The sequence below is a fragment of the Scyliorhinus canicula genome, chromosome 6, assembly GCF_902713615.1.
Source record: "Scyliorhinus canicula chromosome 6, sScyCan1.1, whole genome shotgun sequence".
In the NCBI taxonomy this organism is placed as follows: Eukaryota; Metazoa; Chordata; class Chondrichthyes; order Carcharhiniformes; family Scyliorhinidae; genus Scyliorhinus; species Scyliorhinus canicula.
In genome coordinates, this window is record NC_052151.1 from 160,725,261 (window position 1) to 160,752,931 (window position 27,671).

At 46.3% G+C, this 27,671-nt stretch overlaps 1 protein-coding gene and 1 long non-coding RNA gene across 5 annotated transcripts in view; one reads left to right on the forward strand and one right to left on the reverse strand.

Annotated features, from left to right (window-relative positions):
• The window catches only part of sntg2 (syntrophin, gamma 2), a 1,464,242-nt gene that overhangs the window by 988,280 nt on the left and 448,291 nt on the right, over nucleotides 1–27,671 (reverse strand). The window lies entirely within an intron of this gene.
• Nucleotides 1–27,671, forward strand: part of LOC119967610 — a 354,928-nt gene that overhangs the window by 313,250 nt on the left and 14,007 nt on the right. Inside the window, exon 3 of one of the 2 annotated variants that reach the window (XR_005461024.1) lies at nucleotides 14,747–14,794. This is a non-coding gene — a long non-coding RNA (uncharacterized LOC119967610). Of the gene's footprint in view, nucleotides 1–14,740; nucleotides 14,795–27,671 lie in introns of those variants that run through there. The other variant, XR_005461025.1, reaches the window with a different exon arrangement.

A 27,671-nucleotide genomic window follows, 5' to 3' on the forward strand; every position in this document is an offset into this window, starting at 1 on the left:
AGTTAGATTGGCAAAGGGGGAGGGGGGTCAACCTTGAGGGTCGTGAGGCTGCAAACGGTGAGTGGGGGTAGGGGCCCGCTGAATTTGAGGGTGAGGCTCTGGAGATTACACTGAAAATCCAGACCCAGCAAATGTGCAGCACAGAGGTTGGGGAGGATGTAGAGGTGGAAACCTACATCCTACATCCTATGCTGAATCCTACGCCCAGGACAGAGAGATTGACCACACAGAAACTTCGGATCGAGACAGAGTGGGATCCGGAGGCCAGGGAGATCCGTTGGTTGGCGGGTGGACCGCGAGGGAGCAGCGCCTTTCCGTGTCCGGGTGGATGAAGCTTTCGGTGCTCCCGGAGTCCAGTAGGCAAGAGGTCGCGTGGCCGTTGATTTCCACTGTCGTCGAAGCGGTGGCCAGGTTGTGAGGACGGGACTGGTCCAGTGTCATAGAGGCGAGCTGCGGGTGGTCGTCCGAGGATTCAGATGGAGAGCGTCGGCCACCCGGATCCAGCGTTCCAGTCCTGTGGGGGAGACAAAATGGCAGCGATGCCAGCGTCCGGAGAACCTGTTCAGGAGAAGATGACGGCGCCCATGCAGCGCACGTTGTAGGGGTGGGGCAAGATGACGGCGTCCATGGAGCGCACATTGTGGGGGTGGGGCAAGATGGCGGCGCCCACTGGTCGCACGTGGCCCCGGGAGCAGAACATGGTGGCGCCCATTGTGCGATCGGCTGGGGGCAGGGGGCGATTGCAGGCATGATAGCGGCGACTGCGCGGACTTGGCACACCGCCGCAAAGTGGCCCTTCTTACCACAGGATTTGAAAGTGGCGGCGCGGGCTGGGCAGTCTGGCGGGGGTGCTTCTGCTGGCCGCAGAAGTAGCGGGGGGACCCCCAGGGTGCGTGGTGTGGCGGGCGGTACAGGCATATTGAGTAGGAGAGGCCCCAGCCAGGGGGGGTCGTTTGCAGGGTCCAGGAGGGGTAGGAGGGGTGGACCGTGCGGCGAGCGGGGTAGGATTGGACGTTGCGAGATGCGACTGTCATGGAGAGCGCTAAAGCTTTCGTCTCCGCTAGGTCGAGTGTGGCCCCTTCCAGCAGTCGTTGTCGGATGGGGTCCGACGCAATCCCCGTCACGAATGCGTCACGCATGAGGAGATTGGAATGTTCAGTGGCCAAGACGGCTTGACAGTTACAGTCCCGTATGAGTGGGATAAGAGCCCGCCAGAAGTCTTCGATCGACTCACCAGGTAGTTGTACGCGAGTGGCAAGTACGTGCCTTGCGAAGAGTGTGTTTGTCTTCTGAATATAGTTATCTTTTAGGAGTTCCATCGCTTCCGCGTAACTCGGGGCGTCCTGGATCAATGGGAACACGCTGGAGCTCAATCTGGAGTATAGAACTTGGATCTTCTGAGCTTCCATCGGCGTGGGGTCGCAGCGTTGATGTAGGCCTCAAAACAAGCCAGCCAGTGATTAAAGTCCTTTCTGGCGTCTGGCGAGTGCGGATCCAGCTGCAGGCGATCTGGTTTGATCCTGATGTCCATAATGTAGAAAAATTTGACTGTAATAAATTGATGCACGATCAATTACACGAAAGACTCAGATTGGTACAACTGTGGCTTTATTACAGTCAGAGGCGTGGCCTCCTACTGCAGCTGGCAAAATGGCTGATCAGGAGGAGGTCATGCATATTTATACGTCTCCTTGTGGGCGGAGCTAGCCGGCAGGGGCTACCGGCAAACCGGTAGCGCAGGTCCTACCGTACATCCTCTAATACAGGTGCACACAGTGGATCACCACAGGAAGCTGTATTGTACATTTCTCAGCATTGCTATAGTGCACTGTCTGGGAGAGTGGTAGAGGCAGGTTGCCTCACATCCTTTAAAAAGTACCTGGTTGAGCGCTTGGCACAGCATAACATTCAAGACTATGGGCCAAATGCTGGTAAATGTGATTAGGCAGGTAGGTCAGGTATTTTTCACGTGTTGGTGCAGACTCGATGGGGTGAAGTGCCTCTATGAACTGTTACTTCCAACTAAGAACAGGCTAGCCTAACACATGCATGTTGCTGATTAGAACACAGTATGATCATATGAGTGGCTTCAATTTAATAATGTCCCAAAATGAAGTAATTGACCACTTTATAATGGAACATCTAAATTGCGACAGCCTGATTTCAACATTTGTGGCATCATGGAATTACATAGAATATACAGCACAGAAACAGTCCATTTAACCCAACTCCTATTCTGTCACCATTGAACAGATGAAGTGGAAATGCTGGCATGACCTGAGGAAGGAGCAGTGCTCCGAAAGCTAGTGATTTGATACAAACCTGTTGGACTTTATCCTGGTGCTGTAAGACTCCTTATGTTGCTATAGAAATACACACTATAATCATTTTTTAAAAAGCCATCTGAAGTTTGGAAAGGTAATGTCACTGTTAGATCTTCTGCTGTAGTTTTCACATGACAACTTTGATGCACGAGTTGATAGACCATTATGGAAAAGTCAATTTCGAAAGTTAGTGGCTTAATTTTAATCAAAGCTTCAGTTCTTATGTTAATGGCCTAAGATCAAACGGAACTAAGCTGTTGAAACTAAGCAGGTTGCTAAAATCCATTAGGTACTGAAGACACCCGTTTTATTTTACCTGTGATTGAAGTAAAAATGTAAAATTAGACCTCTTGCGGAACAACGAAAGATTTACATTCCACATAGAAATAATAATAAAGGAATTCAGTGGAGAAAATAAAATCTGCGGCTTCTAGTAATTGATCACTGTACGCAAAGAATATTTAATTCAAGGCCCCAGGGGCTGATTTTATTCCAGTTATTGGACACACCTGGTGTTGGTGTGATGGGTCACCTTGGCAAGTGGCCCAATACTATTTTGATAGGTGGGCTGCATCTCAATAACACCAGCAAGAAAAGTGTGTTGATCATGCAGAGGGATGAATTATCCATTGCTTCTGAGCCAGAACAAAAGAACTTAGGAAAGGAGGACACTGCAAACAAGTCACTGACAGAAGGGAAGATTTCCATGGGCCCAGGGATAGGAATATTGACCTCCGAGCCAACGAAATTAGAGTTGCAGGTATTTTGCAGTAGTTCCTTCGTGGTCTTTATTATTCCGCCAATCACTAGTATCTGAAAAATTCAATTGGGGGCCTAAAAGTAGACCTTGATGCAGGTCACAGGTAGCCTCACAGAAAAAGGTGGACACTCTGGTTGCCTGTTTCCACATTCAATCAGGAATCACAACAATAACTCTACTTTCACATGGCTGAGTCCATAACATTTGTCCATGGCAGTTTCTCATTTTGATGTTTCTAATTTTTGACAAGAGGGAGGAAGGAGGGCAGGAGCTAGGAAGAGTGGGATGGTAGAAGAGTGGGAGGGAGAGTGGGAGGGAGGAAGGAAGGAGCATCCAAAGATAAAATTGAGTCATGCATCTTTATTCTGAACTGTCTGCATCTTCATATTCATTTAGGTGACTACTATAAGCAGCTGTTGCAATGATGGAGGTTATTCCATATTCTGTACCTTACTGATTGATGACACCTTTATGTATCTGATAGGACGAGAACACATTCTACCTCCTGCGGAACCATGGCCAGGAGTCTCCCACCCCGCCGCGCCGATGCCGGCTGCCTTATTCTCTGGCGCCGTTTATCGGGGGCCGGCGGGATTCCCGCCATGCTGGTCGGGGGCGTTGACAGCGCCAGCGATTCTCTGGGCCCTGATGGGCCGAGTGGCCATAAAGTTTTGGCCACTCCCGCTGGCGTGAATTACTCACCTCACGCACGGCGGGATCTGGGAGGTAAGTGTGCGGGGGCAGTCCTGGGGGCGGCACGGGGGGATCCGACCCCAGTGGGGGACCCCCATGGTGGCCTGGCCCACGATCGGGGCCTACCGATCTGCGGGAGGGTTTGTTCCGTGGGGGCCTTCTTTCCTCCGTGCCAGGCCCCTGTAGGGCTCTGCCATATTACCCGGGGGCCGTCACAGAGAAGGGAACCCCCACGCATGCGTGGAAATACGCCAGCCGGTCTGCACATGAGCGGAAATATGCTGGCTAGTCCACGCATGCGCGAGATCACGCCGGCCATTCCGCGCAGACGCGAACTCACGCCAGCCCTTCGCCGCCGGCTGGAGCGGCGCCATCCACTCTGGCATCAACCTAGCCCCCGAAAAATTGGAGAATTCCTCATTTTGGGGGCTGTTGAAGCCAGAGTGGTTGGCGCCGGTTTTCCCGCCGGTGTGGGGAGATAGCCCCATTTTCGGAGAATCCCAATGCATATCTCTGCATAACCAGTAAATAAAGCATAATAGATTTTTTTAAATCTGAGGAGGAGTATACATTTCTGAAATGTTTGCAAAAAGAAAGCAGCAAGTCCTGGTACTTTATTTGTTTGGTGGAAAAGGGACTTGGATGTATTTCGAATGTAGACTCAAAGGAAGTAGAAATATCCACTTCAGGAGACGTCTGCAATGTTTCGCAAACCAATTAATTCCACTCAGATGCAGGGTGTAGAAACTATTACTTCAGCAAAGAAGCAGATCGGGGGAAAGAATGGCACTTAATATATGATTTCTTATGCGGCATGGATCATTCATAGTAAAGTAGATGCTGCCAATGTAATAGATAACAAAGTTTCTGAAGTTATAAAAGGCAAGTTCTTTGTTTCCAACTGCTTTAGCACAGCTATAGCAGTGGCACTTTTCTAACAATGTGGGAAATAGAATTGCTATAGTAGAGAAGGCCATTCGGCCCAACGTATCTGCACTGAACCTCTGAAAGTGCACCCTATGCAGGCCCGCTTCCACATCCTATCCCAGCAACTACACCTAACTTGCAAATCATTGGACTCCAAGGGGAAATTTGGAATGGCCAATCCACCTAACCTGCACTTCTTTGGACTGTTGAAGAAACCGGAGCACCCGGAGGAAACCTACACAGACACGGGGAGAAAGTGCAAACTCCACACAGACAGTCACCCAAGGTTGGAATCGAACCCGGGACCCTGGTGCTGTTGACAGCAGTGATAACCACTGTGCCATTGTGCCGCCCAAATTGCACAGGTCGATCTTGTCCATAAAAAGGAAAAATCCACCCTGGAAAATGAGCCTCCTAATGACCTATTCCCATCAGTAGAGAGATGGAAGGAGTTAACAACAGTGATAAAAAGTGGTGCTCATCAATAACCTGCTTTTTTCTGTTGTTGCTTTTTTTTTAAGATAGCCTCAGTTGCTAATCTGTGGGAAAATGGAAACCTCGTTGTCAACAGCAGGGTTGGTAAATCCTGCTGGTGGGTCGCCTCCAATTCCGAAAAACATGCAGCGGGTTAGTCAATAAAACGGTCCAGAATTTTTTACATCACCGGGGAGCTGAACTCAGAGATCAGGTGCCATTTTGAAAGGGTGCCCAAATCTCTAAGTGAGCTTGTTTTTAAAAAAAATTAGAGTATCCAATTCATTTTTTCCAATTAAGGGTCAATTTAGCATGGCCAATCCACCTACCCTGCACATCTTTGGATTGTGGGGGTGAAACCGACACAGCCAGGGGGAGAATGTGCAGACTCCACACGGACAGTGTCCCGGGGCTGTGATTCGAACCTGGGACCTTGGCGGGGTGAGGCAGCAGTGCTAACCACTGCTCCATCATGCTGCCCAGCTAAGTGAGCTTGTGGGTCTCCCACAAATCCTACCCATGGGCAATGTCACCCCCCCCCCCCCCCGGACAACACACACATAGGCATTATCCCACACTCCCCCAAGTGAGGACATCCTGCTGTGGGGTCTCTGGGGGCCACCCCTCTTGAGGATCCTTCCCACACCTTCTTACAGACCCACCCTTCCAGGACCCCTACCCATCACCACCCCCCCCCTCCTCCGAGCATCCCAGTGGCTCCTTCTTACCTGCCCTACACCTCCCCATCCTGCATAACCCCCCATCCTCCACCCTCCTTTCATGGGCATGGGCCTCCTTGGGAACTAACCATTGGCAGTGCCATCATGATACCCAGGCACCGTTGCACTGTGACCCTGGCAATGCTTTAGTTGGCTTGGCAGTGCCACCTGGACACCTCGGCAGTGCCAGGGTGGCAGTGTTAATGTGCCAAAGTGTCAACCAGGCAGAGCCAAGGTGCCGTATTCCAATAGGAGCACCAGGGATCCACCCTGCACTGTACTTGGTGGGAAACCCGCTGACAGAGCCAGGGAGAAACTCCCAGCCAAACCCACCTGAAATGACACTTGGAAATATTTCCATTAAACACATCTTAAGAAGACCAAATCCCAACTTCTTTCATTCTGAATATATACCCTTTACTCCCACACTTTGTTTTCTGTCTTGAGGCCAGCCAGCATTCCATGATGCCACCTATCCCAACTTTACATATTCTGACCTTATTCATTTGCAAATTATGGGGCATTTTACGAAGGGCTTTTGAAAATCCAGACAAAATATATCTACTGCATTACCATTGACTATTCTTGGTTGCCTTGTCAAAAAATTCAATAAGGTTGGTCAAGCATGATTTTCCATTTTGAAATCCTTGCTGACTATTCATTATCACAATTTTTTTCTCTCGATGTTCTTCTGTTCTCAAAGTAGGAATTCCATTAATTTTCTAACCACGAATGTTAAATTGACTGTTCTATAATTCCTTGGACATGTTCTGTTCTCCTTCTTAACTATAGTGTGATGATCTTTGACCCAGAAGCAGTAGAGTAAGGAAAGTTTGTAATTTCAGTGAAATTTCTAGGGAATCTGTAATTATTTTTAATGAATGTTAGAGAAGGACTTTTAAGCGTTTGCATCAACTGTATGAAATCAATTATAATTTTCTTGAATAATAAGAAACTCTGTTTTCCAGTGACCTGGAAGCAATACCAACAGGGAGGGAGTTAAGATACAGAAGCACATGTCCAGTCACAAAAGAGAGCTGAAGAAAGAAGGGGATCAACCCACAGATGCAGTCACAAAGAGAAAGTAGACAGAGACAGAATGAGAAAATGTGAGTCTTATGAGAAGCAGGGAATCTCTCTCAGAAAGAGGCAGTTTTTCTGCTTGGCATTAAAGAAGATGGGGGCTCCTGGAGGCAATGTACATTATGGCTATAGGGGGTTAAAATCTGGAAATCTGTGTGAGTGTGAATGGCTTATCGACACTAAAGAGCTAGGTGTTATCCCAGAAGTCACCAAACTGTGAACTGGGGTGTTGCCGACTGATCGGTTGAAAAGTCATTTTGCAAGTCAAACAGGAATGTCTTGACCTGAGGGAGACAGGGTTCGTAAAGGTGTGCCTTGCTGATGATAATGGTATCCATGGATTTCAATGGTGAAAGCTGTTAGTGGATAGGACTCCTCAGCTACCCTGCATGGTACAGATTGGGCGGCAGATCTTGGAAAGGTGCAGAAGTAACAGAGCTGTTGTCATGGGTGACTTCAACTTCCCTAATGTTGACTGGAACCTCCTCAGTGCTAATGGTTTGGATGGAGCTGATTTTGTTAGGTGTTTCCAGGAAGTATTCCTGACTCAATATGTAAATAGGCTGACTAGGGGAGAGGCCATATTGGATTTGTTGCTTGACAACGAACCAGGCCAGGTGTCAGATGTCTCGGTGGGAGAGCATTTCGGTGACTCCTTGGCCTTTACCATTGTCATGGAGAGGGATAGGAACAGACAGTATGGGAAGGTATTTAATTGGGACAGGAGAAATTATACTGCTATTAGACAGGAGCTGAGGAGCATACATTGGAAACAGTTGTTCTCAGGGAAATGCACAACAGTAATGTCGGGGTTGTTTAAGGAGCATTTGCTGTGAGTGCTGGATAGTTTTGTCCCACTGAGATAAGGAAGGGATGGCAAGGAGAAGGAGCCTTGGATGATGAGAGAAGTGGAGCTTCTAGTCAAGAGGAAGAAGGAAGCTTACGCAAGGTTGAGGAAGCAAGGATCTTGCACAGCTCTAGAGGGTTACAAGGTAGCCAGGGAGGAACTCAAAAATGGACTTGGGAGAGTTAGAAGGGGGCAGGAAAAAACCCTGGTGTGAAGGATTAGGGAAAACCCAAAGGCTTTCTACACTTATGTGAGAAATAAGATGATCAGAGCGAGAGAAGAGCCGATCGGGGATAGTGGAGGGAAATTGTGCCTAGAGTCTGAGGACGTGGGGGAGGCCCTAAATGAATATTTTGCTTCAGTATTCACGAGAGAGAGGGACCTTGTTACTCATGAGAACAGCATGAACCAGGCTAATAGGCTTGAGCAGTTTGATATTAAGACGGAGGATGTGATGGAAATTTTGAAAAACATCAGGATAGATAAGTCCCCTGGGCCAGATGGGATATATCCAAGGTTGCTACGTGAAGTGAGGGATCGTTGTATCCGCACTCTCCACTGGAGTAGTACCGGATGATTGGAGGGAGGCGAATGTTGTTCCTCTGTTCAAGAAAGGGAATAAGGAAATCCCTGGGAATTACAGACTAGTCAGTCTTACGTCTGTGGTGAGCAAGATACTGGAAAGGATTCTGAGAGATAGGATTTATGATTATTTAGAAAAACATAGTTTGATTAAAGATAGTCAGCATGGCTTTGTGAGGGGCAGGCCATGCCTCACAAGCCTGTAGCCATCTAAGATGGACACTGGGCTACAAAATGGAGAACTGCTAAGACTGCAGGGAAAAACAGTCATAGTGAGGACAAACAGCTTGCAGAAGACTGTAAGAGTAGATCCCGCACATGGTTCGGTCTGTTTTGCTCCGGCCCAGACCAGTTACATCGCATCCTGACTCCAGTTTCATCACCGGCCGTTGAGCATCAGCCATCGAACTGTAAGTGCCAACACAACGATCGCTATGTGATCCAGACCTTGCTAGCCCTTGACAACTTTGCCAATCAGAAAGTTACAGACAAAGAACGGGACGAAGGCCTTGCTCCCTGACCTTGCCTGTTCCTGTCTAGATAAGTATTTAGTTGTTTAGTATTAGAAGTAAGTTAGTCTCTTTAGCGTATGCATGTGTATTTATTATATTTGTTATAATAAACACCAATCGTTTGGACTTACTAATTGGTGTATGGATTTATTACTTTGAACCTGACCTTGATATACTTGTGACGGTGTCTCAATACAGCACCTGGCGACTCCGAGCATAATTACACATACAGAGCCATAGTAGTGTTAAGCACACGGCCTTTAAACGGAGGCATGTTAATCACACTCCAGTAAAACGAGCAACAAGCCTTATTGAATTCTTTGAGGATGTGACGAGACATATTGATGAAGGTCGAGCAGTAGATGTGGTGTATATGGATTTCAGTAAGGCATTTGATAAGGTTCCCATGGTAGGCTCATTCAGAAAATTAGGGGGCATGGGATACAGAAAAATCTGGCTGTCTGGTTACCGAATTGGCTGGCCGAAAGAAGACAGGGAGTGATAGTGGATGGAAAGTATTCCGCCTGGAGGTCGGTGATCAGTTGTATCCCACAGGGATGTGTTCTGGGATCTCTGCTCTTTATGGTTTTTATAAGTTACTTGGTTGAGGAAGTGGAAGGGTGGCTTAGTAAGTTTGCCGATGACATGAATGTTGGTGGAGTTGTAGATAGTGTTGAGGGCTGTTGCAGGTTACAACAGGATGCAGGATGCAGAACTGGGCTGAGAAAAGGCAGATGGAGTTCAACCTCAATTAATGTGAAGTGATTCATTTTGGCAGGTTGAATTTTAATGCTGAATTCAGGGTTAAAGGAAGGATTCTTGGAAGTGTGGAGTAACAGAGGGATCTTGGGGTCCACATACATGGATCTCTCAAAGTTGCCACCCAGGTTGATAGGGTTGTTAAGAAGGTATATGGTGCGTTGCCTTTCATTAACAGGGTGATTGAGTTTAAGAGCAGCAAGGTTTTGCTACAGCTTTATAAAACCCTGGTTAGACCACACTTGGAATATTTGGCAGGATTCTCCGAAATGGAGGCAGAGTGTCCGCGCCATCGTGTAGAGCCGTTGTGTTTCACGACGGTGCGAACTGGGTGCGGGCACAACCGATTCTGGCCCCCACAGGGGTTCAGGGGTCGACCGCGTAACAAAATAGGGCTGGGGCTGGAGAGCCCGGCCCACCGATCGATGGGCCCCGATCGCGGGCCAGACCCCATTGGAGCCCCCCCCCCCCCCCCGCCCACACACAGGCCGTCCCCCGACCCTGCGTGCAGAGTTCCCGCTGGCTGAGAGGAGGTGTGGACGGCGCTGGCGGGACTGTGCCATTTTCACATGGCCGCTCGGCCCACCAAGGCCAGAGAATCGGCGGCCGGCTGCGGACAGCGGCCCGTGACCGGTGCCACGCCAAACGCGCAGGCGCAAATGGTGCCAATTCTCCGCTCCTCGGAGAATCGCCTGTGGGCATCGGAGTGGCGTGGTGCGGTTGTGGTCTCTGGCCCGGCGCGGGGCTTGGCAATCTGGCCCATTGTGTCCAGTTCTGGATGCCTCATTATAGGAAGGATGTGGATGCTTTGGAGAGGGTGCAGAGGAGATTTACCAGGATGCTGCCTGGACTGGAGGACATGTCTTATGAAGAATGGTTGTGGGAGCTAGGGCTTTTCTCATTGGAGCGAAGAAGGAAGAGAGGTGACTTGATAGAGGGGTACAAGTTGATGAGAGGTATGGATCGAGTGGATAGCCAGAGACTTTTCCCCAGGACGGAAATGGCCATCATGAGGGGACATAATTTTAAGGTGATTGGAGGGAGGTATGGGGAGATGTCAGAGGTATGTTTTTTTTGCACAGAAAGTGGTGGGTACGTGGAATGCACTGTCAGTGGAGGTGGTAGAGTCAGAGTCATTTGGGACCTTTAAGCGACTCTTGGACAGTCACATGGACAGCAGTAAATTAAAGGGGTGTTATATTTTAAATAATGACTTATCTTGTGGGGGAGATCAGAGGGGGCCTCTGATCTCCCCACAAGTGCCGTCCCATCTGGTCCCTGTTTGTAGAGAGCAGTACTGAACGGCACTCGCCCGAGGTCTCTGAGGCGAAGGAGAAGATATATCCTAAACGTTGGGTACCTTGAGATAATCTGCACAGGGCTGGTTTCGCACAGTGAGCTAAACAGCTCGTTTGTAATGCAGAACAATGCCAGCAGAGTGGGTTCAATTCCCGTACCAGCCTCCCTGAACAGGCGCCGGAATGTGGTGACTTGGGGTTTTTCACAGTAAATTCCCTGAAGCCTACTTGTGACAATAAGCGATTATTATTATCATTATTATTATTAGAGTGAGACTATCTGTCTTGCTTTAATATGCAGATTTACCAAAAGGTTTGTTCTAGCAAGGGGTTGCGAGCGAGGTGGATCCTGGGAATGAGGTTTCCAGACTTCTAACGGCTTTTCGTGCACATTATAGCCGTTTCATCGCACTCTATAGATTTGTCTAACGATATAGTAGTAAAGCCTCTGCTATCTCCCCTAGATGCAATCCTTCTAGAGGGGGGGGGGGGGGCGTTGCTTTATCCTCTTATTCAATACATCCCTTTTTATATTTTAAACACACCTATCTTACTGCTAATCTAATCGTTCAATATTGTGTCTATTTGTTCTATCTCTCTGGCAAATGTCAAAGATTAGTAATTTGTTAATATTTCTGCTATACCTCTATTGTTACCTATGGTATTATCCAACGTATTCACTATAGTCCTATTTCTATCACAGCCTTCCTCTTTTATTGATTTGTCTGTAAAATATTTTATGGTTGTGTTTTATGTTCCTTGAAAGTTCAACTTCTTAGTTCGTCTTTGCTTTTCTAATTATTTTATATTTCTCTCCAAATCTCTCCATATTCCCTCTTATCGTACACTCCTCTACTGATGTGCACTTCATGTACACTTTTCTAACACTCAATTATTCCCTTGTGTCTTTAGTCACCCCTGAACCCCCATTATTTGCTGCCACATTTTACTGAAATTGGACTGGACTGCATTTATTCCACTTACTGCTCTTCTACAGATTCAGTTTTCCATGCCTTTGCTTGAAATGTTTCATTCCACATTGTACCAGCTCAGATTTGTCTTCATTTTCCTCTGTCTTCGGTTCGCATGCTACTTAATTAACTTTACTTGGCTGCTTTCTAGGTGGTCAACAAGGCTCCTGACTTCCTGTTATCTTTCAGGACCTGCATTGTCACCCTTCAGAAGATTGGCTTGGACTGGCTTTTCTCGTTCTTATGTCTCCTACTAGTTCTTGAAATTTTCAGCTTCCTATAGCTGTTTCTCAGATCATTATCCTTATCTATATTAATACCATAGATTTACATTTCACTCTCCAAAGCCATATTGCATTGATGAAGTATATGCCTGCCGCCTGAGGCCACTAGAGATTTCCACTGGACTGCCGAATAAACCACAATGGATCATGGTCAACTCTCTAATTCTTGGTTCCTCAGTTTCCACTAGATAACCACCCATTCTCTATCCACAACTATCTATGCACAAATCTGTTGATGCTCCCAACGGATTTCTCACTGTCGGTGCAGCAAACCATTTGGAACATAGATGGCACAATGGGTTTGATTACAAGGGGATTGGAATTCAACAATTAGGAAGTCTGGCTACAATCTTATAGAGTTTTAGTGATAACACTGCAGAGTTTTGGTCTCCATATTTAAGTAAGGATATGGGGATGGTACAGCAGAGGGTCACTGTATTGGTTCATGGGCTGAAAGGGTTGTTTCATGTTGCAAAGCTGAGTAAATTAGGCCAATAGTCTCTGGAGTTTAGAAGAATGAGGCGATCTCGTTGAAACATGCAAGATTCTGAAAAAGCTTGACTGAGTAGATTCCAAGAGGTTGCTTCCCCAGATTGGGAATCAAGAACACGGGGAGCAATGTCACGATAAACAGCTGATCATTTAGGATAGAAGTGAGGAGAAATTTCTTTACTCAGAGTGTTGCTAATCTTTGGAATTCTCTACCTCAGATGATTGTGGATATTTCATCGTTAGGATAGGTAGATAGGTTTCCGGCCATGATTATATTGAATGTCAGAGGAGGCTCAAGGAGCTGACTGCTCTACCCCTGCTCCAATTTCTTATCATCTTATGTTTCATGTTGCTACCACTAGGCTCTGGTGGTGGAGGGGGGATGAAAGTTTAAGGTGTTGGACGAGGTGCCAGTCAAGTTGGTTGCTATTTACCAGATGATATTGAGCTTCTCCAATGTTGTTGGAACTGCAGACAAGGAAAGTGCAGAGTTTACATCACAATTATTATGTCTTGTGGGAATTTGGGGAGTCAGAAGGTTACTTGCTGCAGAGTTCCCAGTCTCTGACCTGCTCATGTTACCACAATATTCATACAGCTGGTCCAGTTAAGCCTCTGGTCAGTGGTGGCCCCAAGGTGTTGATGGTGGTGGTTTCAGAGATGGTAATGCCATTCAATGTCAATGCTACCTCCTTTCTTGTTGGAAGTAGTCACTCCCTGCAATTGTGATGCACAAATGTTACTTGCTACTTCTCAGCCCAAGTCTGAATGTTGTCCAGTCTTGCTAAAGTCAGGCACAGACCGATTAAGTATCTGAGGAGTTGTGAATACCATTGAACACTGCAAACATCGGCAAACATTCTCACATCTAATCTTGGAGGGAATAAGTTTTTATTGATCTTTATTTTTATTTGACAAAAAGAAAAGCTGTTCTACTGGATCGTTAATTCTTTAATGTGTCCTGCAGCCTGATAGTACTGGTTCGGACACGATCTTGACATTGAATGAGAGGCTTGTTGTATTAGGTACACTGGCTGCAACTGGATGCAGCTTAGATCGAAAAGATACTCCAGACCTTGAAGTTAGTTCAATCATGTTTATTGAACTAATAGCACAGTTCTCTGTGAGTTCGACTCTCTGCTAACTTAAGTGTGGTTACTCTGTCTGACTGAACCAGACTAGCTCTTAGCCACGTGGTGGAGGTGTGAGATTGTAACAACACCCTTGACTGACTCTCCAGATGTTCATCAGTGGAAAGAGGAAGAGTGTGAGCGCCTCGTGTCCTTTATAGTCAGATCCCACCCCCGAGTATCCTGCCTGCTTATTGGTCATGTCCGTGTCCATTAGCTACTTGTCTGTGCCTGCCTGTATATCATTATGTGTGTGTCTGCATATCATGACAAGGCTGACCTGAATAAAGAAAACCTTCAAGAGTTAAGTATTAATCTGACATGAATTATCAAATCTCTGAAGTATTATGATTTTGGTTTTATTGAACCCATCATTAAGTCTCCTGTACAATTCAACGTTCAGGGTAGAATATGTTAGGTAATAATGTTAGATGATAGCATTAGGTTTTGTTAGACTACTTGAGGGTTCCCGGGAGATATTTCACAGATTTAATTTTCTTAGACAGTTCTACATGGTTGGCCACCTTCCAGAGACAATTAAATAAATTGGTTTAAGCCTGAGATAGAAAGTGACAGCACTTAACTCTTTTTGATGTGGTTTATTTTTGTAAACTTGTGGTAAACATTTCCAGCTCAGCACTTCAAAATCACTTAAGCGTGAAGGGGCATGATTGGAATGCATTAAACTCTCTTTGAAGTGATTGATGTTTGTAAACATTGTGGTTCCAGCACTTTTAGAGTTTCTAATCCATGAACAGAGATCAATTAAGCAATGTATCAGTTGCGTTTGTGGAAGCTGTCAGTCACAGCCCATTAAGAGAAATAAATGAATGGCTTGCAGCTAAAGGACCAGAGGGGTTTAAACATAGGTCACTGCTTTTTGTTTTTCAGGAATGGACATGGTGCTTCCTCTGTCTGAACCAACAGGTGTATGACAAGGTGAGTGTTACAACAGAAATTGTTTTCACTGCCCCTGTCTGAACTCCTCTCCAGACAGGGATTTCATTTCTGGGAGGTGGGGTGGGGTGGGGTGGTGTGGGGTGGGGTGGGGTGGGGTGGGGTGGGGTGGGGGCTTTAGTTAGGGGGTCTCTTGAGGGGGTTTCCTTTAGTTAGGGAGTCTCTGTTGGGGTCTCAATATTAAGGGGCCGCTGGACGGGGGTGGGTGGGTCGGTTTACCCCCATATTTGGGGGAAGGGGGGGCACCCAGAAAAACCAAGGTTGGGGGACTGCTCTGCGATACTGGGTGGGATGTTTGGCCACCGTGGGACCCCGCCATCGGGCCTTCTACTCAAAATGGCAGCCAGTTGGAAGGATTCCCTCAGGAATCCCTCGCCATGCATGAATTTGCATGGCAAGGGATATTGAATTACATCGTGATTTGCAGTTCCGCTTCCAATTCACAGTAGTGAGAACATAATCTTCCAAACAGAGAATCCTGCCAATTGTTTTTCACATTTGCAACGGTCCACAAAATCACATTCCAAATCTTTGTCTGAAAAGTGCACTCATTTTTTCAACTGGTAAGATTCTGCTCAAAGGTTCTCTGTTTACAAGCACTGCAAAACTGCAGCAAATGTATGAGTTTGCCTTCATATCTGACCAGCCTGTCCGTATTGATTCTAAGTTGTAACTTTTAGCAATTACCCTTAAAAAGGCTTTAATTGCCAGTCCCTGTGTCAGAATTAAATATAAGGCTAAAAATATGGAAAATAGAATATCACGGCTTTCGCACATTGTTCAAGGCCTGAACTATCCTGCAGCAAACTATAGCCGGAAGCCAAATTAAAATATGTTGCAAGGTAAATCTACCCAAGATTTTTTTTTTTCTTTTTACTTTGCCTGGAAAAAATGTCTTATTTTTAAACCTTACAAAAAATTCTGGCAGAATCTATGTTTAAATTTGCATTAAACAGTTCTTCTGTGAATATTAAGCAGCATACAAGCTCTTCGAGTCTGCTAAATGAGCTCAAGCATGGTCCCAATACATCTATAATACATTACAGAACCAAACCACTGGTGGTACGCTTGATATTTTAATGTGTTCAGTAATATTTTCCTCTTACTCATTTATTGTGTTTCAATGTCAGAAAAAAAGACACGAGAGGCACAACTTGAAATTTGCTAAATTTCATAGAAACCAAGAATCAAAATAAGGATTAATCACACTTGAGGTTAGAGCTGCAGGATAGTATTTTGTAGCAGTGTGGAGTGAATCAGCATGTGCTCTGTCATAATCAACACCCAAAGGAATACTTGATAATGGCAGCACCCTGAGTATACATTCCAATCAGTATTCACTGTGACATTGCAATTTTTCCTCTCTATGGACTAACAAGACTGATTCCGATATTACACTTCTATAAAGCGTGCGTCTTTCCTGTAAAAAAAAATTCTTAACATAAATCTGTATTCATATGATGAATACATTTCGGCATTTCATCTGAATATTCTGCAAGGACACTTTACAAGTGAAACGAAGCAGAATCTGTGCCTTTACTCTATCAATGTGGCCTTGTACTTCCAAACATGAAAAATACTAATAAAGGTCAATGAACAGCTTCAAAATGTTGGGTCAACCGAAAACTAACAGAGTGGTGAAAGGTAATTGAGGGTTGGAGTAATGTGGAATTGAGGCCACATTCAGATCAACCATGATCTGATTGAATGGCGGAGCAGCGTCGTGGGGCAGAATGGACTACTTGTGCTCCTAATTCAGATGATCATATGTAAAACACACAAAGAGTCCTGAATAGTTTCATGTCTGAAGTTAGGTGATTCCAATGTTTTGGGGACCACGGTTGCGGCATTTGGCCTTGTAAAGTTTGACTGCTAGACTCTCTGGTGGAGGATAATTTTCTACAACGCTTTGCTCTCTCTCCTAAGGTCTAAATCATTTACAAACTGCATTTTAACATCTCAGTGTTAGACCCACCTGATTAGTTACAAACGTATGTATTAGGAGCAGGAATAGGTCCTTCGGCTCCTCGAGCCTGCTCTACTAATCAAATAGATCATGACAGGTCAGCTTAAGGCCTCAACTCCAACTACCCTTGATATCCATTGGCCGCGATCTACCGTCCGTATTACGCTCAAAAGGCGGCATGGCCGGTAAATGCCAGGAGATCCCTCTTCGAGTATCGAAACGGCTCGGCACACATCCCGAGATCTAACATAATCTCGCCCGATTTCACGATATGAATCCCTCACTATTTTGCAAATCTGCATTTTAGAGTGAGACAGCCAGTCTCACTCTAATATACTCTAACATACTGTCCTATAATCTACCCAAGGTGTTGGGATCTAACCCCCTCACCTTGGAGACTACAGGCAAGCACCATTCAGTGCTGCTCTCCACAAATGGGGATCAGGAAGCACTCATGGGTGTCTCCCAGGGGATTGGAGGCCTGCAGGTTTTTGCCCTCTGGGAAGGATGGTGCCCTGGCACTGCTGGTGCCACCTGGGCATCTTTGCACTGCCATATTTGCACCCTGGCACTGCCAGACTGACACACTGGCGGATCCACCTGGGTGCCAGCCTGGCATGTCAATATGCCAGGTGGCACTGCCAGCTGGTCAGGGCACTGCCAAGGCTGGTAATGCCGAGGTGTCAAGCTGGCATTTTTCCAGCATACAGTATCAAGCCCAGGGGTGTCATGCATGGGTACAAGGTGGCCCGAGAACCCCGTTATAGTTGAATTGGGCCTTTTGGGAGTGAGTTTGGGGGGTCACATAGAGGAGTCAAGAGATGGGATGCCTAGGTGGCTTTAAAACTGACATAGGAGCACAATGCTTGGTCATACCCATTGTGGGCGGGATCCTGATTGTGATGACTCATGAGACCTGGGTAAATCTCATGAGGCATATTGGCTGGCGAGAAGCCTAGGGGAGGATTCTCCTGGCATCTACCAGCCATGTTGCGCTCCTTTTTGGACCTGACATGGCTGGTAGATCATGCCCTTGGTCTTTCCCAGAGGGAAACAGTCCTTTCAGCATGTTTAAATCTATATGTTACTATAAGATCACCTCTCATTCTTCTCAATGTCAATGGATACAGACCCATCCTGTCCAAATTTGGTTGCATTTATGTTAATAGGTTCCATGGCGTGCAGAGGAGCTTCACAATAAAAAATCTGGTGCCATCACAAGGCTTTAAAATGACATTTGTAATCCTGAGAGGCCCAATATATAAAATGGTTAGCATACATGATGCCCTGTGTGTGTGTCAGCACAGAAATCCTGAAGGCTTGAATGAAGTTTTGGGATTGAGATAGAGAGGATTTTAAGTAAAAATGCAATAGTATCCTTCAAATAATCAATGGACTGGATTCTTCGTTTTTTGGGACTAAATCCCCACGCTGTCGTGAAAACAGTGGGGCTGGACTCTCACATTTCTGCCCTGACCCACCGGCGGGATTTTCAGTCACGCCAGCCGGTCAATGGGGTTTCCCATTGTGGGGTAGCCCCACACCATCGCGAAACCCCTGGGTGCCGGCAAAACGGAGAATCCCGCCGGCGGAGAATCCTGCCAGGAAACTGCCATCAAAAGGCCACAGATACACTTTTTTGCTGGAAACTAGCAGGCAGCTATCATAGAGCTCGCAGCTCTAGCTGCCAATACGTCCCCCAGCACTTCCGGGTCAGATGGCGCGCATGCGTACTCTGATGAGCACACCGATTTTCGGAGGGGGGGGGGGGGGGGGGAGAGAATTTAAAAACCGGCGCTGCTTCCGATTTTGGCGCCAAAACAGATTCTCCGCTCCGTCGCCGAAATCGATTTTGGCATCGGGAAACTGGAGTATCCAGCCCCATATCTTTAAAGCTAACAACATGTATGTGTGCAAAAGAGAGAAACAGTGGGAAACGCACAGAAAATTCATGATTTGAATTTTCACCAGGCAGCGATATCCAGAGATATAATCCAATGTGTCTGTCGCAATCTCTACCTGAACATGTGATGCTCTATGGTCTTTGGCTTCAATTTTTCTTCTATGCTTTCATGTGAAGTGCACGTCACTGGCAAGACCAACATTTTACCCATCCCTAATTGCCCTTGAATTGAGTAAGACCATTTCAGAGTCAAGCTCAATCTGGAGTTGCGTATATAGGCCAGACCAGGTAAGGATGGTAGCTTCATGGTTACCATCATGGGAACGAGCTTTCAATTCTAGATTTTATTAACTGAATTTTAAATTCCACCAGCCATAGTGGGATTTGTACCCATGCCCCAAGACCATTAGCCTGGGCCTCTGAATTACTAGTCCAGTGGCATTACCACAATACCACCATCGTCCAGTCATTGCAATAATTGCATTCCTTATCATAAAATGTAAAAAAAGAGTTCAAGAGGAGGGATGTAGAGGATACAGGCACAAGATCAGTCAGTGCTCAGCCAGCGTGGTGCCATGTTTGAATTAGTGTATGCTGTGAACAGGGGTAACATGTTCTCAACTCTTTATACAGTTAAACATATTAGCTTTCTGCTGTGCAGTGCCTTGATCATAAGTCAATGTGGGAGCTAGCTGATTTTGCGGCTATGCATATGGACAATTTCATGCCAACTATAAAGCTGCACCAAGGCAGTGCATAAAAGGTTATATCCAGCACTGATTTCTGTCAGTTAATGCTGACAAATGAGCACAACTTGTGAAACATTGACTGTTTGCCTGTATGCTACTGAATAAAATGATGTGAATTTGTGAATGTTCTGAACATTATGGTCTAGCAAGAGAAGTCAATTTTAACTCTGTTTGATACAATGTACGTATTGATATACGCCTTTGAGTCGGTCTCCAAAACGGTGTTCTCTGGGTTCTTCAGGGCAATTCCCTCAGATGGTACCTTTAACTGCAAGTCACATGAAGCCTCACTTTCTGTTAGCCATACTGGAAACATGCAGCGTGCCTCTGAGGTGGGGCTCTGTGCTCACCTTCATTCCTGCCCTCTCCCACACCCACCATGCACTCCCTCCCAGCCTCACCATGCACTCCCCCCCAACCTCAACCCCGCCCACACCAGGCCAGAGAAACTCTTCAATACTTAGAGCGTTTTAATTTAAAATGACAAACTGTCTTTTTGCTTAGCTTCATCCTCTGCCTTGCCTTCTTTTCTTCTGTGTTTTTGACTGCCACATTGATAATGTTGCCGCATGTTGCTAAAGAAACTGATCTTGATTTTAGGTAACTAATAAAGTGTCTGAAAGAGTATGCATTTGCACAGTCAAAGTTATGTTTTTGTCAAGTTCCAAGCTCTGCAAAAATGGGATTCATCTTTTATCTATGAAGCTGTGATTCTGAGCATGGATTTCAAACAACACTCACTCTTTTCTCCTCGTTCCCATTCCCCCTCACAAATTCTCTTTCCCTGAAACTCCCTCACAAATTCTCCTTCCCTGTAACTCTCTCACAAACTCTCTCTCCCTATGACCCCCTCACAAACTCTCCCTCCCTATGAGCCCTCACAAACTCTCCCTCTCCATGCAACCCCTCACACAATGTCCCTTTCTGCAACGCAATCCCCTCACACACTATCCCTTCCCCCACTCCCTCAGACTTCCTCCACTTCTCATCCCCACACACTCTTCCATTTTCACCTCACTCGCCCACGCTGTGTTCTCATCGTGATGGAGTGCCTCTCCCTCATCTTGGAGCATTGCGCGCCAGCTGCTGACCTGGGGTTGTGGTCGGTGAGGAGGTGGGGGGAGGGTGTTGTCCGCACTGCAGCCCGTGCCACTCTCTGCTTCCCCATACTGTGTCCTCGTCATAGCCTCAGGGCCTCGTGTGCCTGCTGCAGGCATGTTGGGGCGGGGGGTCCACTCTTGTTACGAGCACAGATCTCATCTTCCCCACAGCACACCCTAGGGGCGGCATGGTAGCACAGTGCTCAGCACTGTTGCTTCACAGCGCCAGGGACCCGGGCTCGATTCCTGACTTGGGTCACTCTCTGTGCGAATTCTGCACGTTCTCCCCGTGTCTGCGTGGGTTTCCTCCGGGTGCTCCAGTTTCCTCCCACAAGTCCTGAAAGATGGGCTGTTAGGTGAATTGGACATTCTGAACTCTCCCTCAGTGTACCTGAACGGGGACCGGAATGTGGCGACGAGGGGATTTTCACAGTAACTTCATTGCAGGGTTAATGTATGCCTACATGTGACAATAATAAAGATTATGTTTAAGATTATTGTGGCCGGTCACCTGGTCTCTCCCACACCTTATGGTCGTGTGCGTGCCTGCTGCCAACAGTTACTTACCTTCCCACTCTTTGGTTCTCATCCAGTCAGAGTCGGATTTCATTCTTCATTTGTTGCTGTAGGGCACCAAACTAATGAGCATCAAATGCAGGGAGTTCAATCTGCCTCTGATTGGAATCCCTGCTAATTTAACCAAGTTGATGTAATAAAAATAATCTCTATTAGTATCACATGTAGGCTTACATTAACACTGCAATGAAGTTATTGTAAAAATCAGGTCAATTCCAATTCATGTGAAAATTATGTGAAGTCCAATTGAGCGATACAACAGGGCAGCGGCAGCAGCCCCCTGTTCCCCCCCCCCCCCCTCCCCCCGCCGCCGCCCCTGCCCTGCCCCTCAAGCAAAGTAAGAGACAAAAGGGTTGGAAATGAGTGTTGAAAGATGGATAGCTGACCAACTGATACATACTTTATACTCAACACTGAAGCCGGGCAACTTGAGCAAACATCAACAACAGCTTTAAGCTCTACGGCAACCTCATCATTCACAAATGGTCCAAAGTAATTCACCGAATAAACAAATGTACAGTAAGAGGTAGATAACCATGAACTTCTATGGCGGACATATGTTGCGACAAGGTATGCTGTAAAGACCCTCATCCATTTTTAGCCATAATGCAAGCTTTTTTATCCTTATCAATATAGTTTCATCAGTCAATCTTTCTGCATCACACCCCCAGTGTTAGCACATTATTACATTTAGAGTCAAAGTCCTTGAGTCAAATGAGTATCTTAAACATTGTCAGTTCAATTCAGTCAGATCCTTAGATACTGCCACTCGCGGTCAGTCTTTGACTTGAGATTAGACCGTATTAATCAGCTACACACACAGTCATACTATCAGTAAAATTCATAACCCATTTTATTACTATTGCAATCTAATTCAAGGTTCCTCATACTGCCAGCTGCATTGGCAATCTAACTCAGTCGGTCCCTAATACACTGTTAGATTTAATCATTATTTATATACTGTCTGTCATTTCTGGAAATGCTGCCTGCATTTGCAAATCGTGGAAAGAAACCCTTATGGTAGCTATAGCGATAAGGTTTGGAAAAGTTTGTTGTGGTGGCATAAATTATGATTGGAATGGCTTCCTTGGCAAATGGAGTCACCCTGGCTTACATCTGCCAACATTGCTAAATTTGGTCAGAGTGTGAATAAACATTATTAGTTTAATTCAACTCCAAATTACGATATATGACAGACTGCAAACCTACCTCTGTCTCACACACATTAATTGTGGATTAAGTGCTAAATTGCAAAGCGCCAGCTAAAGCTACCACCCTCAAGCAAGAGATTATGCTCATTCATCCTCTCAATCTTTTATATATGGCTCCATTGTGACAGCAGAGATCTGCTTCATTAACAGTTTAATTAGCTCCCTGCTGATTGGATCCTGTAGAAGTGTGCAGAAAATGAATGACAAGATGGCACACTTGGGCAAATGCAGTACTGCTGGCCTCCTCCTGCAGCTCAGCAAGGAATCAGAGAAAGAGGAAAGGCAGCGGTAGTCACAAGGAAATGAAGCGCCAAACTTTCACGGTGGATATGTAGAATGAAGCGGTACTTGAATTAATCCAGGTGGAGGAAGAAAATTAATGTTAAAATTAACTATTCAGGCAAAGCTCCTGTGACAGCACATGGTTTGACGTTAGTTTGATGTTATTTACTCCACTAGATAGCAGATAGCACAGTTTGAAGCAGCACAGTTGAGATGACTACAAACTGAGAAAAGACCCAACGTCAAAATAATGCAGCTAAGCTCCTCCCGCATTAGACCACCGCACCCGTTCCATTCCCATGCAGTACACTGAAGACATTTCAGTATTTTTAGGATTCCAGGCTACCACCAGCATCTCTGTAAAGAAAGCATTATACAGAACTATGGTTCTTGTCTATGGTTCCTGGAAAAAAAGTTTATACAAATGTTTGCAAAATAATTCCTTTGTAAATGATCCCAGGACACTGTGTCTTGAAATTCCAGAACACAATGGTTTTGGCATGAAGCAATGCCTTACATATACAGTTAACGCATGACAAAAAAACTTGTCACTTCACACTGACCTCATGTTGGTAGTGCATCCCTAGTAATATACATTTCTTCCTGCAATGTAACACTCTGAAACTTGCTTCTTATCTTATTCTGTCATTGGACATGGGTATCACTGGCTAGGCCAGCATTTGTTGCCCATCCCTAATTGCCCTTGAACCCATTGGCTTGTAAGACCATTTCAAAGGGCAGTTACGAGGCAACCGTGTTGCTATAGATCTGGAGTCCACATATAGGCCAGACCAGATAAAGATGCCAGACACTCTTCCCCAAATTAGTTAACCAGATGGGTTTCGACAACAATCGACAATGGTTTCATGATTACCAGCATTTCAATGCCAGATTATTAAATCAATTTAATTCTACCAGCTACCATGATTGGATTTAAACCCCATTAGCTTGGGCTCCTGGATTACTAGATAAGTGACTATGCCACCATCCCCAAATTATCTGCTCAATAAAATATTAATTTGATGTCTAGTGGAAATTTAATTCATTGCAATCGCAAACATCTGGCTGATTTTTTTTTACTGTTAAGTGTAACTTCAGTGTAAGCTGGTTTGCAGGTACATCATGTAATAAAAAAGGCAAATGCAATTTTAGTGTTTATCGCAAAGGACTGTAGTATAAAAGTGCTGTTGAAATTGTATAGGGTGTTGGTGAGACCACGGGCGGGATTCTCCGACCCCCCGCCGGGTGGGAGAATCGCCGGGGGGGCGGCGTGAATCCCGCCCCCGCCGGCTGCCGAATTCTCCAGCGCCGGGGATTTGGCAGGGGCGGGAATCGCGCCATGCCAGTCGGCGGCTGCTAGCAGCGGCACCCCTGGCAATTCTCCGGCCCACGATGGGCCATGTGGCCGCCCATTTTAGGCCAGTCCCGCCAGTGTAAATTAAAACAGGTACTTACTGGCGGGACCTGACTGCACGGGCAGCCTCTGGGGTCCTCAGGGGGGCGCAGGGGATCTGGCCCCAGGAGGTGCCCCCACAGTGGCCTGGCCTTCGATCGGGGCCCACCGATCTGCAGGCAGGCCCGTGCCATGGGGAACTCTATTCCTCCGTGTTGGCCTGTGTAACAGTCCGCGATGGCCGACGCGGAGATGAAATCCCCCCCCAGCGCATGCACTGGGATGACACCTGCACACGCTGGTGCTCCAGCACATGCGCCAACTCATGCCGGCTGGCGGAGGCCCTTTGGCGCCAGCCGGCATGGCGCAAACCACTCTGGCTCCAGCTTAGCCCCAGAAGTTGCAGAGGATTCCGCACCTTCGGGGTGGCCCGATGCCGGAGTGGTTCACGCCACTCCTTCGCGTCGGAGTTGTCTGTCCCGCCGGTTCACGGAGAATCCTGCCCCACATCTGGAGTATTGTGTCCAGCTTTTGTCTCCTTATTTGAGGAAGGATGCAGTGGCACTGGAGACAATTCGGAGGAGGTTCACCAGATTCATTCCGAGGATGAAAGGGTTGACGTATGAGGAGAGATGAAACATTTTGGGCTTATACTCGCTGGAGTTCAGAAGGATGAGAGAGGATCTGATTGAGGCATATAAAATATTAAAAGGGATTGATAAAAGAGCCCCTTGTGTAGCAATTGAGAACGAGAGGTCACAGATATTGGTTAAGCGGCGGTAGATTTAGAACTGAGATGAGGAGGAACTACTTCTTGCAGAGGGTGGTGAATTTGTGGAACTCGCTGTCCCATAATGACTTGGAATCTGAGTCATTAAATGATTTCAAGGAGATAGATATATTTCTGATAAGAAAAAAGCTGGTTAAAGGGATATAGGGAACAGGTAGGGAGGTGGATTTGAGGCCAGGAAGAGATTAACCATGATCTGATTGAATGATGGAGCAGGCCCGAAAAGCTGAATTGCCTACTTCTGCTCCTAATTCCTATGTTTCGTCAGAATTTATTAGTTTAGTCATTTTATTTTTCAAATTATTTTCAGTCTCTTCTGCTAAATGCAAAAAATGCAATTATTGTAAGGTATCATGCCCCTTTATGATTACAGTAAGAACAACAATTTATTATGGAATGTGCAAATATAATGTTGTATTAATCAGCACCATGCAATACAATTTAGGCTGTGTACAAATCTAGTTAAGTAAAAAAAAGAGAATATGCCCTAGTTTTTTTCCAGTGAGGCATGCTTTCTTCCAGCTGTAGGCACTGGGTGTAGTATTTGTGCCAATTGTGCAATGTGTGAGTGAGAGGCAGTGTCATTATGCTGTCCACTCAACACCACTAAAGAGTCAGCCCTGGTTGAGTGATAGTAACCTCAACTGTAAGTCAAAATTTGGTGGTATAACCCCAGCTCCAGAAATCTGAGTCACAAATCTGACACTTTAGTGCAGTATATTGAGGGCATGTTGCATGTTGTGTTACATGTGAGATGTTAATCCCATGGCAGCTAAGCAAAGCAAGACTGCCAACCAGTGCATTCGCAAAAATGCAGTCCTCAACTAACTGGAAGTTGTGATTTCCTACATTAGAATATAAGTTGTGGGTGTGATCAAACAGCCTCGTAATGCCTGGCTCGGTGATACGGCGAGGCCTTTAATCTCACAAGAGGCCTCTCTTGAGATTTGCGATGCTGGAAACACTTCTCGAGATCTAACGGGCTCTCCCTCTGGCACTCATGCACATAGGTACTGCCGAGGTGCCCAGGTGGCCCTAGTAAAGCTGGCAGGGGCCTTGTCAGATTGTGTGGGTGGCGGTGCCAGGGTCCCTGGGTGCTAAAATGGCATTGCCAATGGCCAGGGCCTGAGAGGGGGGGGGGGGGGCATGCCCATGAAAGGGAGGATGAGGAGGTAGAAGGGTGGGAGGAGTGAAGGGTGGATATGCCTGAAAAGGGGGAGCCCACAGCAAACCCCATCGCGGGCGTCCTCATTTGGGGATTATGGAGTATTATGGGGGAGGGTGGGGGGGGACATTGCCCGTGGGTGACGGGTGTGAGGAACCCTGAAGCTCACAGAGATAGGGCAGCCTTCAGTGTTCAGTTTCAGGTAGTAAGGGTTCATGTGAGGCTGGGACAGTACCATCCACATTATGGTGTAGATAGAGTCTGAGGGAAGTTGGCATGAAGATATGGAGGTAAGTATATACTTATCTGTTAAGTAAACTATGTTCAACCACACAAGCTCCAAACCTGTTAATAAGACACGAAACAACTTTGCCACAATATCAGGTCCCCCATTTATAGATGCACAAAATGCTTGCTTCAGTTACAGACCTAAATGCCTCTTTTCTTCTTTTACCAATGGCAACTGGCACACTTCCGATAGCTGACGTATTATTGTGCCCTACCTACCACATTGAACATTTAGGGATCCATTTTGTGACTGACCAAAAGGGACGGTGCCAACAAATTTCTAAGCCGAAGTTATACCTTTATTCAGCCACTTTCTCTTGAATCGACCCTCTTCTTGGAGTACAGGGCCTTTACTAGACCCGTCTGGCACACCTGCTGCAACTCAGCTGGCAAGAGTTCAACTGACGTTAATGGGGAGGCAATTAACAGAATTCCTGGTAGATCCTTGAAGATTTAGGGGCAAGTGAAGACTTGAGCAGTTCCTCCGTACTGGTGTATGGAGAACTTCCCCACTCCTCCCCCTGCCTCCACAAACCTCCCCGCCACATCCCTCCCCTCACACCCAATGGAATTCTGGATCCCATGTTTTTATTTTTCTATTCCTGCCGACAGCGTACAATTTTTAACTTGAAAATCTGCCACTGGAAAAACACTCCTCTGTTTGAATTGGATTGTTACCTGTGACAGAATTATCCAGCCCTAGGTGAGAATAATGGGACATAGTGACAATAATTGAGATCACCCTCCACTCCTCTTAAAAAAAAAACTAGTCTTCCTCATTAAACATTTCAAATAATTCTGGTCACCGAACATGAAGACGGATGTGAGGATGTTTGAGAGGGTACAGAACAGATTGATTTCAGGAATGACCTATTTTAGTTTGGTTGGAGAAGTAGGAGATGTTTTCCTTGGAGAAAGACGAGTGAGGGGAGATTTTAATTAAGGCATAAAGATTACAACAAGTTTAGATGAGGCAGGTAAAGACAAGCTTTTCCTATTAGCTGGTGGTACAGGACTGGGGAAACAGATTTAAGATGTGGGCAAGAGATGCACAAGGGATACAAGGAAGGGTTTTTTTGTGCCGTGAGTGATAATCACCTGGAACTCACTGGGCATGATTGAACGGCCTCGTCGTACCTGACGCGTTGGCATGAGAGGCCTCTCGCGAGATTTGTGACACGTGGAATGCCTCACAAGATCGAACGAGATCTCGTGAGATCTCATCCTCGCTGTGAGGCTTGTCATGATATGCACTCATGCACATAATGAGATACAACAGGCAGTGACAGACACCCAGTACAGCCAATCAACACACAGGACAGAATGCAACCAATCATCAGACAGAACACTAGAGGGGGGTTTCCCAGTATAAAACACATGAGGCATCAGCACTCTGCCTCTTTCTACTGGTGACAACTGTCGTGACCATGATGAGG